Source organism: Bos javanicus, chromosome 6 (genome assembly GCF_032452875.1).
Source record: "Bos javanicus breed banteng chromosome 6, ARS-OSU_banteng_1.0, whole genome shotgun sequence".
NCBI lineage: Eukaryota > Metazoa > Chordata > Mammalia > Artiodactyla > Bovidae > Bos > Bos javanicus.
The window spans coordinates 95,609,806-95,624,038 of NC_083873.1; the positions used below are offsets into that span (position 1 = coordinate 95,609,806).

A 14,233-nucleotide genomic window follows, 5' to 3' on the forward strand; every position below is an offset into this window, starting at 1 on the left:
TCAGTCGCTCAGTCTTGTCCGACTCTTTGTGACCCCATGAGTCGCAGCACGCCAGGCCTCCCTGTCCATCACCAACTCCCGGAGTTCACTCAGACTCACATCCATCGAGTCAGTGATGCCATCCAGCCGTCTCATCTTCTGTCATCCCCTTCTCCTCCTGCCCCCAATCCCTCCCAGCATCAGAGTCTTCTCCAATAAGTCAACTCTTTGCATGAGGTGGCCAAAGTACTGGAGTTTCAGCTTCAGCATCATTCCTTCCAAAGAAATCCCAGGGCTGATCTCCTTCAGAATGGACTGGTTGGATCTCCTTGCAGTCCAAGGGACTCTCAAGAGTCTTCTCCAACACCACAGTTCAAAAGCTTCAATTCTTTGGCGCTCAGCCTTCTTCACAATCCAACTCTCACATCCATACATGACCACTGGAAAAACCATAGCCTTGATTAGACGGACCTTTGTTGGCAAAGTAATGTCTCTGCTTTTGAATATGCTATCTAGGTTGGTCATAACTTTCCTTCCAAGGGATAAACGTCTTTTAATTTCATGACTACAGTCACCATCTGCAGTGATTTTGGAGCCCCCAAAAATAAATTCTGACACTGTTTCCACTGTTTCCCCATCTATTTCCCATGAAGTGATGGAACCAGATGCCATGATCTTTGTTTTCTGAATGTTGAACTTTAAGCCAACTTTTTCACTCTCCACTTTCACTTTCATCAAGAGGCTTTTTAGTTCCTCTTCACTTTCTGCCATAAGGGTGGTGTCATCTGCATATCTGAGGTTATTGATATTTGTCCCAGCAATCTTGATTCCAGCTTGTGCTTCTTCCAGCCCAGCGTTTCTCATGATGTACTCTGCATATAAGTTAAATAAGCAGGGTGACAATATACAGCCTTGACGTACTCCTTTTCCTATTTGGAACCAGTCTGTTGTTCTATGTTCAGTTCTAACTGTTGCTTCCTGACCTGCATACAAATTTCTCAAGAGGCAGATCAGGTGGTCTGGTATTCCCATCTGTTTCAGAATTTTCCACAGTTTATTGTGATCCACACAGTCAAAGGCAATTCTGTGTACTTAATTTGTCACACAGCAATTCAAAGGTAAATTGCTACAAATTTTTTGAGATATATCATGCAAAATGTGTAACAAAATGTAAAATTAATGAATGTGCCAATTGTGATGATATACCTAAGAGCTTTTATTTTTTTTATGTTAATGAAATTAACATAGACTTTTAATGAAATTATTAACATAAAAATTTATGTTAATGAAATTATTAACGTAACAGAGGATTAGATGGTTGGATCACATCACTGACTGATGGACGTGAGTTTGAGCAAGCTCTGGGAGTTGGTGATGGACAGGGAAGCCTGGCGTGCCATAGTCCATGGGGTCACAGAGTCAGACATGATTGAGCGACTGAACTGAACTGATAACTGAGAAAATGTTTACATATTGTTTTGTATTTGGACATGGGCAATGGAGGCCAAGTATATTCATGAGGCTATTTGACAACTTATTCAACATATAGTAATAGTTCTTTCTTCAAATCCATAAATTTTAAGGAAAAACTTGTTAAAATTAACAAATAGGATGATTTTCATAACATGAGTGATACATAACAATGGGAAAAGAGGATTTTTTGATATATAATATATGCTATTATAATGAATGGATTGACTAGGTCTTCTGTCAACAGATAGTTTCACTTCCTGAAATTAACAGAGGATCTCTTTATGAGACCTTCTTTAGAAGATCATAAAGTAGAAACTTATGAAGTTTCTACTGAAAATCAGCTTTCAGGAAAGAGGTTGACTGTAGTATAGTAAATTATAGAGGTTCTTCAAAACAATAAAAGGGATACAACAAAGATTACTCTTTAAATTTTATTAACATTTTTGCTCAACCTAATTTGCAAAACGTGATGGTGAATTTGAAAGAAACTTGCAATTTAACGTTTCTGCTATCAGAAGAAAATTATATTCAAAACATTTTTTCTTTTGATTTTTCAACTGAATATAATTTAGCACTTTAAGAGGTTAGTAGATAGGCTCTCAACAAGACTTGGATCACAAACAAATTTAGCAATCATGCTAATTTCTGTTTTCCTCCTTAACTCCAGTATGTGGTGAATTAAGTGCTCTCCTTTTTTTTTTCACTTTCTCTAGAGCAGGGGTTATAGCTGTACACACAGGACAAAGTTATGTTTCTTTAGATGAGGAAAACAGTGCAGTGTTGTCTGTGCTCTTCTTTGGACGTTTTACATGTCTGACCAGTGCTGGTCTCTATATTTACTAATCCTAGGGAAAGAGTTTCAAGGAGAGGGACAAGATCTGAACCAATGTCTTCATTAAAGCCAAGATATCAAAAATACCTGCTTCCTTTGGCATTTTTGGGGGGGAGCTCAAATATAGTACATTTTTACTCAACTTTAATTCTTGAGTGTTGGAGGAAAACTCTCAAAAGGGTCAGTTTATCTGTTACTCTTTTTTTGTTTTTTGTTTTTTTTTTTTTAAATATAGCTTTGTTCCTCTTCATATAGATAGAGGCTTTGACTGTTTTTAGATTACAGCTATATTTAAGATAATTGTCTTCTGTTGACTGCTCACATTTTGTTGGCTCTTGTAATTTGTCAAATTTATTAGCATAAGCTGATTCATAATACTGCTTGATCATTTTACCATTTGTAAGATCTGTAGTGATATCCACTCTCATTCCTGATACTGCTGATTTCTGTCTTCTCTGTTTTCCTGAGCTGTTTAGTCTGAAGTTTATCAATATTCTTGGTCTTCTTAGAGAACCAGTTATTTGTTTCATTGATTTTCTTATTAATTTTGTATTGTTTATGCCTTTGATGTCTGCCCTTTATGATTTTGTTTCTCCTGCGTACTTTGGGTTTATTTTGTGTGTGTGTGTGTGTTTCTTCTTAAGATAAGAGTGTAGGTCATTGATGTGAAGTTTTTTTTCTTTTATCATATAGGTATTTTAGTGCCATAAATTATCCTCTAAGTGTTGGTTTATCTCCAGCAGGTATTTTGATAGGTCATGTTTTAATTTTCAAAAATTCATTTGATATGCAGTACAAATTACTTTCTGATTTTCCTTTGGATTTCTTTTTAACCCATGGGTTATCTAAAAGTTATTATCTAGTTTCCAAATATCTGGGAATTTTCCAGCTTCCAATATGCCAGCAAATTTGGAAAACTCAGCAGTGGCCACAGGACTGGAAAAGGTCAGTTCTCATTCCAATCCCAAAGAAAGGCAATGCCAAAGAATGCTCAAACTACTGCACAATTGCACTCATCTCACACGCTATTAAAGTAATGCTCAAAATTCTCCAAGCCAGGCTTCAGCAATACGTGAACCATGAACTTCCAGATATTCAAGCTGGTTTTAGAAAAGGCAGAGGAACCAGAGATCAAATTGCCAACATCTGCTGGATCATCAAAAAAGAAAGAGAGTTCCAGAAAAACATCAATTTCTGCTTTATTGACTATGCCAAAGCCTTTGGCTGTGTGGATCACAATAAACTGTGGAAAATTCTGAAAGAGATGGGGATACCAGACCACCTGACCTGCCTCTTGAGAAACCTGCATGCAGATCAGGAAGCTACAGTTAGAACTGGACATGGAACAACAGACTGGTTCCAAATAGGAAAAGGAGTACATCAAGGCTGTATATTGTCACCCTGCTTATTTAACTTCTATGCAGAGTACATCATGAGAAACGCTGGACTGGGAGAAGCACAGCTGGAATCAAGATTGCTGGGAGAAATATCAGTAACCTCAGATATGCAAATGACACCATGCTTATGGCATAAAGTGAAGAGGAACTAAAAAGCCTCTTGATGAAAGTGAAAGAGGAGAGTGAAAAAGTTGGCTTAAAGCTCCACATTCAGAAAACGAAGATCATAGCATCTGGTTCCATCACTTCATGAGAAATAGTTGGGGAAACAGTGGAAACAGTGTCAGACTTTATTTTTGGGGGCTCCAAAATCACTGCAGATGGTGATTGCAGCCATGAAATAAAAAGATGCTTACTCCTTGGAAGGAAAGTTATGACCAACCTAGATAGCATATTAAAAAGCAGAGACATTACTTTGCCAACAAAGATCCATCTAGTCAAGGCTATGGTTTTTCCAGTGGTCATGTATGGATGTGAGAGTTGGACTGTGAAGAAAGCTGAGCACTGAAGAATTGATGCTTTTGAACTGTGGTGTTGGAGAAGACTCTTGAGAGTCCCTTGGACTCCAAGGAGATCCAACCAGTCCATTCTAAAGGAAATCAGTCCTGGGTGTTCATTGGAAGGACTGATGTTAAAGCTGAAACTCTAGTACTTTGGCCACCTCATGCAAAGAGTTGACTCATTGGAAAAGACTCTGATGCTGGGAGGGATTGGGGGCAGGAGGAGAGGGGGACAACAGAGGATGAGATGGCTGGCTGGCATCACTGACTCAATGGACATAAGTTTGAGTGAACTCTGGGAGTTGGTGATGGACAGGGAGGCCTGGCGTGCTGCAATTCATGGGGTCGCAACGATTCGGACACAACTGAGCGACTGAACTGAACTGAACTGAAGCTGGTCCCAGGGTCTAAGATTAATATATTAAATTTGATTACTTTATGCCTCTTTTTCCTTTACTGTCACAGTTGTATCATTTGAGATCAACAGGCTGAACTGGGGAGTCACTGATTTAACTGATATTCTTTCATCATAGTATTGTGTTCTTATGTGATCCTTGAGGAGACTAGAGGTTTTTATTTTGTTTTGGTTGTTTTCTCTGTTGCCTAAATTACTTCTATGTCCTCTGGGGTGAATAATTTTGTATTTATTTTTGTCTATCATGTTGCAAGACTTTTTTTCCCCCAAAACTTTTAGTAATCCTTGGTTCTTCATTCGTATTTAAGAAAGAGGCAATCTAAATGCTGACTATGAGCTCTAATGGGTTTTGCATCAACCTACGACTGGTCAGGGAGCCTACCGTTAGGCAGAAGCTCTCTTAATTGTGGAAGACTTAGTTCTGGGGCACCAAGTGCTTGTTCTGATTCTCCCCAGGGATTTTGTGCACTCTCTTTAGATATTATTCTTCAGTTCTTTGTCTGGGTTTTTGAGGGGCATAATTGTCTAGCTACTGATAATTCTGTTCATGCAGGTGGAGTATATTTTGATTGGCTTTCTTATTTATAGGTCACTTCTCATTGTTTGATATTATGTAACTGGAATCTCTGAGCTCTGAGCTTCTCCAGCATTCAACTAATAAAACTGGTTTTCTTCTTAGATTCAGTCCTCTATATACTCCTTCCTGCCAGCCATTCTTCCTTTCTTCCTTTGTGGGTAGGTCCAATTATATCTGATTCTCTTTTATTATTATTAATATTAATAGGTATATTTTAATCCCTGATAGTTACAGAGCTTTGTTTTTTCAAAGAATCATGCCATTGTATCCTTACTACCAGGAATCATTTGATAGGAGCATAGTATGCTCATGTGTATGTGTGCTCAGTTGCTTAGTCGTGCCCAACACTTTGTGGCCCCATGGACTGTAACCCGCCGGGCTCCTCTGTCCATGGCATTTTCTAGGCAAGAATACTGGAGCAGATTGCCATTTCCTACTCCAGGCGATCTTGACCCAGGGGCCAAACCTGTGTCTCTTATCTCTCCTGCACTGGCAGGTGAATTCTTTGCCACTAGTGCCCCCTGGGAAGCCTGTGTTCTCATATATGTGTATAATTTATAAACTATACAAGAAAAGGTGCTGTTCATTGATTAATGTAATTTTTTATAAAGAAGATTTTCCCATATGTTAGAGATTTCTAGGAATATAGGAAATATAATATATGTAAAAAATGATGCAGAAACTCTTTGGGAATTATGTTGCAGGGGCTTGTGCAACACTTTGTATATATGTTGTTGCTTTGTAATAGATGCTATTTGATAGGCTAGAACTAAATTGAGTTTTTAAATTAAATGCTTTCTACTAGGTTAAAGGTAATCAAATAAAATGACATCTCAATTATTTAAGAGCCAATGTGCTGAAATGTATATAAAATTCAACAAAATGCTATTGTTCCGAAGACCTAAGTGACGAGGTGTCAATGAGATGATGCTGCATAACACTTTGGTATCTGTAGTCGAGTTTGTAATTTCTTAAGCACATATTTTTTTGTATGTTTTCCAAGGTAGTGGAGTTCCTCAAGATTCTTGGAGTAATATTTGGGCAGGAAAAACATCCAGTTCCGTAATATTTTCTCCTTTGCGGGTAGTTGGCTGGGAATGAACTATGTAGCACCCATATCTGGCCCTTGATGAGGGTTCCCATCACAGTTACCAGGCTGTGTGTGACTCACCGGGAGGAAATAGATTTAGGAAAACAAAAGATCTGATTTTCTGTTGTCTATTTGGAGACTGAGGGATAGAGACACTGTGGAAGGAAGGCAAGGAGAAGGGAGGGAGGGAGGAGAGAAAGACAGATACATTTGACACCAATGTTATCATGAATCATAGAATCTCAGAAAAGCAGAGTGCATCTTATTCAGCCCCCTTTCCAATATGAATCAAACTGTCCAGCTTCTTTAACAGAATGGTTTAAATACTTGCATTAGTAGGAAGCTCAGTTCTCTGTAGGCTGTCATGTATTAATATATTTCAGATCTAACAGAGCTGGGAAAAATCTACCACCTCGGTTACTTGTCTTCTGGAACAACATAAAATAATGCTACTGCCACTCTGGTTTTTGAAGATGGATTTCAGTTTTTCCTTTTACATCTTCTAGCCTTTTTAAGTTAAATGTCTTATTTCCTTCAATAACTCTTTACTTAAACACACGGTGTTTTGACTGATTTTTTTCTTGGTACTCCCTAATTTTCAGTATCCCTTTACAAGCTTATTGGGATTCCCTCATAGCTCAGTTGGTAAAGAATCCACCTGCAATGCAGGAGACCCCACTTTGATTCCTGGGCCGGGAAGATCCCCTGGAGATGGGATAGGTTACCCACTCCAGTATTCTTGGGCTTCCTTGTGGCTCAGCTGGTAAAGAATCTGTCTGCAATGTAGGAGACCTGGGTTCGATCTCTGCATTGGGAAGATGCCCTGGAGACGGGAACAGCTACACACTCCAGTATTCTGGCCTGGAGAATTCCATGGACTGTATAGTCCATGGGATTGCAACAAGTTGGACACGAATGAGCAACTTTCACTTCACTTTACAAGTTTATTAAGATTGAATTATAACCTACATATGAAAGTGAAGTCACTCAGTCGTGTCCGACTCTTAGCGACCCCATGAATCCTACCAGGATCCTCCGTCCACGGGATTTTCCAGGCAAGAGTACTGGAGTGGGTGGCCATTTCCTTCTCCAGGGGATCTTCCCTGACCCAGAGATTGAACCTGGGTCTCCAGCATCGTAGGCAGATGCTTTACCATCTACACCACCAGGGAAGTCAAGTTGTAAATGTGCAGCTCCATCATTTACCATAATTTGATCAGTACCCAGAGTAATAAAAATAGTATTACAGATATCAAATAAACTCCCTCTATGCCCATTTATTCACCACTCTCATACCCCCAAATATAATCATATTCTAATTTCTAACACCATTGAACAGTTTTGTCATTTTTGACATATTTTATAAAATTAGAACCGGATTGCCTGAACGTCTCACAGTTTTGTTTACAAGAGTCACCCATGTTGTTGTGTGTAGTTGTAGTATATACTAATTCATTTCTGTGTGGTTTTTCCACTATATGATAACACAATTTATTTTTGTTTTACTGTTATGCACAGTAGATTGTTTACAGTTTGGTGCTGCTATGAAGGTGCTGTGAACATCCTTGTACATGGCTTTGTGTACATATGTGCATAAGCTTTCTATTTCTATTGGATATATACTTATAAATAAAATTGTCAGATTATAAGTTATTTATATATATGTTTAATTTGAGCTTCTCAGGTGGCACCAGTGGTAAAGAACCTGCCTGACTATGCAGGAAACATAAGAGATGTGGATTTGATTCCTGGGTTGAAAAGATACCCTGGAGAAGGGCATGGCAACCCACTCCAGTATTCTTGCCTGGAGAATCCCATGGACAGAGAAGCCTGGCAGGCTATAGTCCATAGGATTGCATAGAGTCAGACACAACTGAAGTGACTTAGCATGGACACGTGTTTAGCTTTAGTAAGTAGATAATGCCAAACGCTTTGTAAAGCAATTGAGACAATTTACATTCCCAGCAGTCATACATAGGAGTCATGGCCCCAGTCTCATTAACATTCATTTATTTTAAATTTTGATCTTAGAAATTCTCATAAGTGTGTGATGTTATCTCACTGTGATTTAAATTTGCATTTCTCTGATTATTGATGTGGTCTTCTGTATGTTCATTAGTCATTTGGATGTCCTTTTTGAGAAGTGTCTGTTCAAGATTCTTCCATTTGTCTACTGTAATTTTGGCCTTTTCATAATTGATTGTATTTTCCATATGTTCAGGATAAAATTTATTTGTTGATTGTGTGTGCTGCAGATATCTTCTCCCACTCTGTACCTTGACTTTTTCTCTCAATGAACGTTCCCAATTTTGATGTAATAGTTCATTAATTTCTTCCTTTATGACCAGAGCTTTAGTTTTATCCTGTTTTACAAATCTATGCTATCCCAAGATCATAAATATATACTCCTATGTTATCTTATAGTAGTTTTATTGTTTAATGTTTACATTAGATATGTATTTTGCCTGCATTTACTTTTTCAAACAGTATAAAGTAGAGGTCAGCTTCCAATGAGATGCCTGTTATATCAGTACATCCTAGCAAAGATGTCAGGCAGGCACAGATATAAAAATTTGGATTTCCAAGTAGAGGTCTACACTGAAGTTAAAGTTCTGGGCGTGTTTAGTGTGCAAATGCTCAGTTATGAGATTGCTGTTACTAGAGAAGTGAGCATAGGTTGAGAAGAAACCTGAAGACAGAGTCCAGGGACACTCCAGCGTGTCACCTGAATCTTCACTCAGGACTCTGCTGGGTGTAAATGTGGAGGACAGTGTACTAACAGAGGGTATCGTGTACCCCATAATTCTGACTGTCTGGATATCACCTTCAGTAGCGCATCCCATGATCATGTTGGCTTATGCCACAGTCAAGTCAGAATATAAACTTAGTTCAATGTCACGTAAGCTAGAATGTCATATTTTAAAATATGAGTTGTTATTAAGCCAAATGCTTCATTTTGTCCTAATGGAGTTAACTAGTTGGCATACAAAAGCAATGATTTGTATTTTTTTTTCCTTGAGCATTTTATGAGCTTTTCATGTTCCTTGAGTTATTTTTCTCAACCTATCAGGATATTTTGGGATTCTAAATAATGAATCCAACATGTTAGCTATGTCTCATACATCCAGACATTCAACACTTTCAGGTTTGATAAGTAAGGGATTAATAGGGATTATTGGATACTGTAAGGTCATATCTTGAAATCTTTGACACTAGAAACACTAGAAACCTTTCTAGATACACTACAAACCTTCCTCTTCTAGCTGACATTGTTCCCAAAGCTTGTTTGAGCAAAGCTGTTCAACTGTATGTAACTTACTATCATCCCGATCATATTCCCTTGGCTCTTCTAGGAAGCTTCTTCGAGAACCTTCCTAGAACCTTTCTCTCAGCTTCTCATGAGAGAAGCCATCTTTCTTTGAATTCTCACTTTATGTTGCCTAATGCTGGAATCTCACCCACATTCTTGACAGTGTAAATCACTTCCAGTGTCAATTTATTTCACTTCTGCCAAAAGGAATATCCAAAAGACGGTATGACATGTGCTCAAATGTCACAGTTGGCCTCCAGCCACCTCCAGCAATGTGAAAGTAAAAATTGTGCAGAGTAACTTTTATTCAGCCAAATGCGAAAAGAAAAAGTCCCTTAGCATGAAGACATTTCAGTTGCAACATTTATGAAGTGCCTGTTTTATGCAATGTGCTGTTTTAGATGCTGTGAGGAGAATCATATGAATTATGGTTCCCTGCCATCACTCTGCTATCTGATCTAGAGGTCTGTCACTTACCTTGCTGTTGAGCCCACAACTCTATAATTTTCTTCATTTTTTGCATAATTTGTTCTCCAGTCGTTGCCTGTGATTTCGTTGCTTCTTTAAGACACCCCTATAAGTTGTTACAAGGTACTTTTCTAAGTTCTTTCTAGCAGTGACAGTATTTGACTCTTTACATCCACATGCTTAGTATTCATATCTTGTGAACCACCTTTTCTTCTATACTGTCATACAGAGTTCATAATGAGAAATAAAAAAAAATAAGAACACTGAGTCTTTTAGAGGTTAAACCATATAGTTTCTGGCCAGCAGGGTCTAGAAAATAAATGCCTTCATCTCCAGTTCTGTTTTTTTTTTTTTTTCCCTAGTCCACAAACTGTGACTTCAAAATTGCAGAGGCATTGAATTTAAGGACCCCTAGTAACTGTGAATACGGACTCAAAACTCTCTTAACTGTACCTCATGACTGGTATGAATGCCATGTAAAATGAGATACTGCTGCTCCTGATCTTAGGAGCAGGCTACTACTATTACACTCCCAGGAAATATTTGAGGTCTGAAACTTGTGTCTCGGTTACAAGGGATCATTTATTCCTGAAATATTTGCAGTAGTATTTTTATAAGGCATGTGACCAAATCATAATATGTGCCTTTAGCAGTGAAGGGATAAAGGTGGTTGATTATCAGTAGGAAACTTGGATGTTATATACTTGAAATCAGGATACAAAACAAAACAGACAGCTCAAGATCGCAAAGGGAAAAATTAGTAATCCATGAATAATAAACAGGAAAAATATTTTTAAAAGGTAGGATGTCAGAATACCTCTGAGATCAGTTTAACATATATGATCTGCACTTATGTATAGCAGATTACCTAAATTCAAACTGACCTTGGCCACTGTATGGAGGCAGTATTTTTGAAAGAATGAGCTGTACTAAAACAGTTTCTGCAATACATTAGGCACAACTATGCTTTCCTTCCATGTTAGGCATGCAGAACTTTTTCCCACCTGTTTATTTTTCCTTAAACAAATATATTATCTGATATAACTTGTCCAAAGAAAATTTTCTCTTCCTCTATATGAATGAACTCCCCTCTTACCCTTTTGCTAAATCCTGGAGTTGTGATGTAGTTCAGGATCTTATATTACATCCATGTCACTTTTTGGAATCGCTTCAATGGTATAGTGACTTGAATTATTTTCAAGTATTTAATCAGCTTCTGTTTAAGTCAATTTTCTCCTTTGATGGTGTAAATTTATTTTCCAAATGCAAATGTATGATAATACAGATTGGACTCCCTGTACTGTTATAAGATTTGAAACAAATAATAAGCTTTTGTCTTAAAGTCTTTTATAGCTGTAAAAAGTAGAAAAATTAAAAATGTTTTATCAAGTCTGTACTGTAGATTTCATGTACGTGTGTGCTAAGTCACTTCCATCGTGTTCAACTCTTTGTGACCCTGTGGACTGTAGCCCAACAGGCTCCTCTGTCCATGAGATTCTCCAGGCAAGAATACTGGAGTGGGTTGCTATGCCCTCCTCCAGGGGATCTTCCTGACCCAGGGATCGAACCTGCGTCTCCTGGATTGGCAGGCGGGTTCCTTACCACTGGCACTACATATGGCAGCTATTAAATACTGTAGTCATTTATTTTCTTTTGATTGTTGAAAATTTAAGGTGTTATTCCATGGGAATGGATGGCTCCTAAAGAAATGGTTCTGAGTGTCCAAAATGTAAGGAAGAAGTTTTTTAATAAATGGATTTAGACTTCGTGGGAAAAAATACTAGGTGTCTGAGTCAAAGTTTTAGATTTATAATTAAGCTGTGATATTTACTTGTTTGAGCTCTTTGGGAAAATGATATGCCTTTTCTGTACCTCAGTTTTCTCAGCTATGGATTCAAGGTGAAAACTGGCTCTTGGTCATTTAATTATGGAACACTTTAAATGAGATAGAGTGTGTAATGTTCTTAGTGAGTGCGCAGTAAATATTAGTTATTACTAAAATTCACAAGAAGAGTATTATATAAAGTAGTGATCTTCCCAGAGGGTTGAAGAAAGGAACAACTAGGAAAAATTAAGAAGTTTCAGTTATTTTTAGTGGGCTTCCCTGGTGGTTCTGATGGTAAAGAATCCACCTGCAGTGCAGGAAACTCAGGTTCAATCCTTGGGTCAAGAAGATGCCCTGGATAAGCGAATCGCTACCCTCTCCAATATTCTTGCCTGGAGAATTCCGTAGACAGAGGAGCCTGGTGGGCTTCAGTCCATGGAGTCGCAAAGAGTTGGACATGACTGAGCAACTAACACTTCTGAAATTGAGACTCAGAAGTAACAGTTTATTATAGCTATATTAAATACCTAAGAAGGTAAATTGAGGAGGCTAAACTTTTAATCTCACTGTTTTATCATACAGCATTGTTTGTGTAATATATACAATTAATTTTTATTGGAGTATAGTTGCTATACTATGTGCTAACCATGGGACAGTTGCACTTATCTCCCATGCTATAAGGTCATGCTTAAAATCTTGCATGCTGACTTCAGCATTATTTGAATCAAACCCTTCCAGGTGTCCAAGTTGGATTTAGAAAAAGAAGGGGAACCAGAGATCAAATTGGTAACATTCACTGGATGATAGAGAAAGCTAGGGACTTCCACAAAAACATCTATCTCTGTTTCATTGACTGCACCAAAGCCTTCGACTGTGTGGATCATAATAAACTGTGGAAAGCTCTTAACAAAATGGTAATACCAGAACATCTTACCTGTCTCTGGAGAAACCTGTATGCAGTTCAGGAAGCAACAGTTAGAACCAGTTCAAGTGTGAGAAAGGAGTATGACAGGGCTGTCTGCCGTCACCCTGTTTGTTGAATCTATACACTGAGCAGATCATGAGAAATGCCGGACTGGATGAGTTACAAGCTGGAATCAAGATAGGCAGGGGAAACATCAACAACCTCAGATATGTGGATGCCAGTCTATTGGCAGAAAGTGAAGAGGAACTAAAGAGTCTCTTGATGAAGGTGAAGAAGGAGAGTAAAAGAGGTGGTTTAAAAATAAGTATTTTAAAAACTAAGACCATGGCATCCAGCCCCATTACTTCATGGCAAATAGAAGGAGAAAAGGTGGAAGTAGTGACAGATTTACTCTTCTTGGGCTCCAAGATCATTGCAGATTGTGAATGCAGCCATGAAATCAAAAGATGTTTGCTTCTTGGCAGAAAAGCTATGGCGAACCTAGACAGTGTGGTGAAGAGCAGAGACATTACTCTGCTGACAAAGGCCCGTATAGCCAAGGCTTTGGTCTTCCCAGTGGTCAAGTACAGTTGTGACTGTAGAGGAGGCAGAGTGCTGAAGAACTGATGCCTTTGAACTGTGGTGCTGGAGAAGATTCCTGAGAGTCCCCTGGACAATAAGGAGATCAAACCAGTCAATCTTAAGGGAAATCAACCCTGAATGCTCATTGGAAGGACTGATGCTGAAGCTGAAACTCCAGTATTTTGGTCATGTGATGCAAACAGCTAACTCATTGGAAAAGTCCCTGATGATGGGAAAGATTGAAGGCAGAAGGAGAAGAGGGTGTCAGAGGATGAGATGTCTGGTATCACCAATGCAATGGACATGAACTTGGGAAAACTTCAGGAGATGGTGAGGGACAGAGAGACCTGGTGTGCTGCAGTCCATGGGGTTGTAAAGAGTTGGACAGACTGGGCAACTGAACAGCAACATAGTTGCTTTACAATATTGTATAAGCTTCTACTGTATGGTGCAATTAATCACCCATACATATGCGTATATCTGCTCAGTTTTGGACTTCCTCCCATTCAGGTCACCCACTAAGTAGAGTTCCTTGTGGTGTATAGTATGTTCTCATTAGCTATCTATTTTATATATAGTACCAGTAGTGTATACATGTCCTTCCACTCCCCTTCTCCCTCTTGGTATCCATACATTTGTTTTCTCTATCTGTGATACAGGGTTATTTAAAGTGGAAATTTGCGCTTTGTTGTTGTTGTTTGAAGTCACTAAGTTGCACCCAACTCTTTGCAACCCTGTTGACCGTAACCCCAGGCTCTTCTGTCTGTGGGATTTCCCAGACAAAAATACTGGAGTGAGTTGCCACTTCCTTCTTCAGGGGAACTTCCTGACCCAGGGATGGAACCCTCACCTCCTGCTTGGCAGGTAGGTTCCTTACTGCT

The 14,233-nt window shown here is 38.6% G+C and overlaps 1 protein-coding gene across 3 annotated transcripts in view; it reads left to right on the forward strand.

Moving 5' to 3' along the window:
* CFAP299 (cilia and flagella associated protein 299) overlaps window positions 1-14,233 on the forward strand; it is a 733,601-nt gene that overhangs the window by 298,091 nt on the left and 421,277 nt on the right. The gene's annotated exons all lie outside the window — the stretch shown is intronic.